Genomic DNA, 3,965 nt, shown 5'->3' with positions numbered 1-3,965 from the left:
TGAAAGCCATCATGACAAGTCTTTTTGCTTGAACGTAGATATTTTTGAATCAGCCCAAAGCCATCTGGATACAAATTTGGTAAACATGTTGGGCAACAAAGAAAAAATTCTTCCAAGCAACAAAACCAAAAAATAGGTTGTGCTGTTTTAGATGGAAAATGAGACATAAAAACTCTTAAGAACCTATTAAGTGCCAGGGAAGGCATTAATTGCTTTCACCTATATGGTTTCATTTGATGTTCTCCTGAACATTGTAAAGCAAGTGGCACTCCTGACAATGACTCTAGTTTACAGGGTTGATGAGTTGCCTAAAGTAATGCTATTTGTTAAGTAGTAGAGTCAGTACCTACATGAGTTGGGTTGGGCTCGACAGTGCACTGGGAACTTAGTAAAATGGATTATCTCTACCTTGGACGGCAGCATGACCTGTGGCAAGAGATTGGAATAGGATATTTATGTTACATGGTTAACATCAATCCTTTCATTTCTATGCAAGTATGCTGATGTACTTTCCAGACTACACTGTAATCTGTTTACGTCTGTCTACACAGACTGTGTTCTCTAAAGAAGGGACTATGATTTTTCTTCATCTCCATATTCCTAAAAGCTAGCCAACATCCAGTATACACTTGGTATACCTGTTTCTTGTTTGGCCGCTGACTCTACCCTGACTTTGGCTTTTTTTGAAGTCAAGAGTCTCACTTTGTTGCCATTGGTAGAGTGCCATGGATAGATGGATAGCTGACAGCAACCTCAAACTCTTGGGCTTAAGCGATTCTCTTGCCTCAGCCTCCCAAGTAGCTGGGACTACAGACGCCCACCACAATGCCTGGCTATTTTTATTATTTTTTTAAATTTCAAATTTAGTTGAAATTTATGAGAAACAATGACAGGATTACAGATAATAATTTTATAGTTTATCATTAATGCTTGAATTTTTACATAACAATTTATGATCCTATCACAGTAACGATAAATATGTGGCCATTGATTTTACAACTTCACATATGCCTACAGTAATATTTGAACAATCATTCCTTAAGTTCCTATTCTTCACATGCAAAATATGCTACAGCCAAACACGAATAGCACAATGTGTACAGTAAGCAGATTATTTAACAGCAATTAAATTCTAAAGAGTCTACAAAAAATAATCAGAAAAATTCATTGGGAAAAGTTGTTTTTAAGATTCTATTTACACTGTCATGAACTGAAACCAACTGATATGTGGAAACTGACCATAAATTCACCAAAAAAAAATTTTGTCATTTAAGATTCAAGTCATGGCTGCATTTTCAGTGTAAGCCACCACTAAATATTTTTCTAACAAATGCAGACACATATTTACTCATTCCTCCATATTGAGGTCACTCATGATTGTCAGTACTACGGTAAAACATACAAGTTATTCAACTGTGTCCAATTTAATCAATCAAAATCATGTTTTCCATCTATGTAGTCAAACATAGCACATCTATTCACTATAATATAGCGTCCTTCTCCTTTGATGCTGACATTACATGGGAACAAAAGCAATTATGATTCAACTTAATTTTCATCATGACTTCACAGTTTTAACTAGTGACAGGTTTCAGGCTAAACGTTAAGAACACAGGATAACAGCTAAGCTTTCTTTTTAAAAAAATTCAGGAGTATTAGAGGGTACACATCACATTTTGTTCACATACTGTTTGAGTCAAGGTTCACCCATAGTGTTCACTGTACTATGTGTGGATTTACCTATCCCTTCCTCCCCTTGATTTTGAGATTTACTTCCATCTTTTATTAATTTATTCATGTATTGGTGAACACAGTTGTTTCCATGTCTTTGCAATTGAGAATTGTGTAAAATATGTAGGCATCCATTATATGGTCTTTTTTTCTCCCTCATACTTTATAATTCTAGTGGAACTCAACTGCTTTCATTACCTCCCTATATAGTTTTTCACTTCTGAGATTTTGCTCATTTCCATATGAAGGCAATGCTGGCATTAGAGGATGAGGTAGGAAGTATTCCCTCCTCTTCACTTTTTTCAAAAATTGTAAAAATTGGTTCTTTAAATGGTTGGTAGAATTTATCATTGAAGCCATATGGTGTAGACATTTTGTTTTGTGGAGAGGTTTTTCATTACTGATTCAATCTCCTTATTCCAGGTTTCCTTCTAATTTATGCTTAGTAGGTTGTTTTCAGGAATTTATCTAGTTTATACAATTCATTGGCATACAACTGCTCATCCTACTGTCTAATAATTCTGTTACTATAAATTTATAGTAATTTCTCCAATTTTATATCTGATTTTAGTTATTTTTCTATTTTTAAAAATTAAATCGTAACAGTGTAAATTAATGCATTTATGGTGTACTGACTATTTTTAGAGATGAGGTCTTGCTCTGGCTCAGGCTGGTTTTGAACTTGTGACCTCGGGCAACCCACCTGAGTTGGCCCCTCAAGTGCTAGGATTACAGGTGTGAGCCACAGTGCCTGGCTCTACCCTGACTTTGGACATGTCACTTTCCCCTCTTGATTTCCATATTACCGTGAAATGAGAATAGGTGAGAAAAGGCCCTTCTAGCTTTAAAGAGTTAAATGAAACTTGTAACTTCCTTTAGTGGTGGTACTAATTACCAAGCCATTACACTTCCTGTTACTTCAGAGAGATATTTGACCTTAGTATCTTAAGATCCAAGAAATCCCTGATATAAAGAAAACTCTGAAATCATAAATAGAAGCTATGGAGTGGTGAATAGAGGTTTTCCTGGGATGTTGTGGCTTGATGGACAGGACCGACAGATCTGGCTATTGGGAGTGGTATCTTCCCACTTCAGTGCGGCTATGGATTTTTATCCTAGCTTTCGAATTAGTCTCAAGAATGACTTTTAGTATAGGTGGTTTTGTCAGTTTTTTAAGATTGTTATCGACACAATAGCTTCTGGAAATCTGAAAAGAGAAAAAAAAAGGTAATTTATATTATCAGCAGTTTGGAATATGAAATGCATTTTGTCCTGGTGTCAAGAATGTAAATGTTGATCAGTCTCTCCTGTAGTTCTTGTATCCTAATTTTGATAAAGGATGGCAGAGTCTGAAGACCAAAAAGTCTCAAATGTTGACACCCTGGTACAGTGTGATCTGTTACTGATGTACAATTCATGATGAAGACTATAAGGTTACATGTGATCTTCTAGGTACCTTGAGTTGACATTAATTAACAGATTAGGCTTGATGCTAGGAAAACATCCCAAGTTCAAATCCCAAGCATGGATTAATTTGCTCTTTTCCAAGGCCACAGATTCCATGCTTAGCTAAAGCCTGCTGGCCTCCATATGCTAATTATTAAATGGGTAAGAGATCTCCTATGGCCTTACTTAAAAAACTTGATAACTCAATTGTCATTGCTGGTGGATATATACCTCAACTAAGTAGAAAATTAATTAAAGATGTCATTCTACTATAAAAGGCATTAGTTAAGAATCAAGTAAATAAGATAGTATTTTCCCATTTGGGGATGTAGATGAATTGATCAAAATGAACTAGAGTATCAGCAAGAGTCAGGCAAACCCAATCTCTACAAAAACATAGAAAAATTAGCCAGGTATGGTGGCATGTGCCCGTAGACCCAGCTACTAGGATGACTTGAGGCAGGAGTGTTGCTTGAGCCCAGGTGCTTGAGGTTGCTGTGAACTATAATGACACCACTGGGCTCTAGCCCAGAAGACCGTGAGATCTTGCCTCAAAATAAAACAAAACTGGCTGAAATGGTGTAGGGCTAAAAGTAAGTCTTTCTCACACTGGGTTGCCTGAGAAGGGTTATTTTTGTACACCATAACTTAGCTCTCTTTGTCCATTAAGTGACTGAAAATCAAAGTCCCCAACTATTAGTTGTTATATTGTACACCCAAGAAGGTATAATTTCATTAAATTTTAAATACAGATGTTATATTTCTTTTTTCTTTTTTTTTTTTTTTTT

General features: G+C 35.8%; 1 long non-coding RNA gene across 1 annotated transcript in view; it reads right to left on the bottom strand.

The window, feature by feature from the left end:
- Positions 1 to 2,880: 2,880 nt before the first annotated feature.
- Positions 2,881 to 3,965, bottom strand: part of LOC105887458 — a 3,744-nt gene continuing 2,659 nt past the window's right edge. The window contains exon 3 of the long non-coding RNA XR_001161501.2: positions 2,881 to 2,938. This is a non-coding gene — a long non-coding RNA (uncharacterized LOC105887458). The remainder of the gene's footprint in view (positions 2,939 to 3,965) is intronic.

The sequence above is a fragment of the Otolemur garnettii genome, unplaced genomic scaffold (genome assembly GCF_000181295.1).
Source record: "Otolemur garnettii isolate 467f Iridium unplaced genomic scaffold, OtoGar3 scaffold00088, whole genome shotgun sequence".
NCBI lineage: Eukaryota > Metazoa > Chordata > Mammalia > Primates > Galagidae > Otolemur > Otolemur garnettii.
The sequence above is the reverse complement of the archived record's forward strand: the minus strand, read 5'-3'. Positions and strand labels throughout refer to the sequence as shown.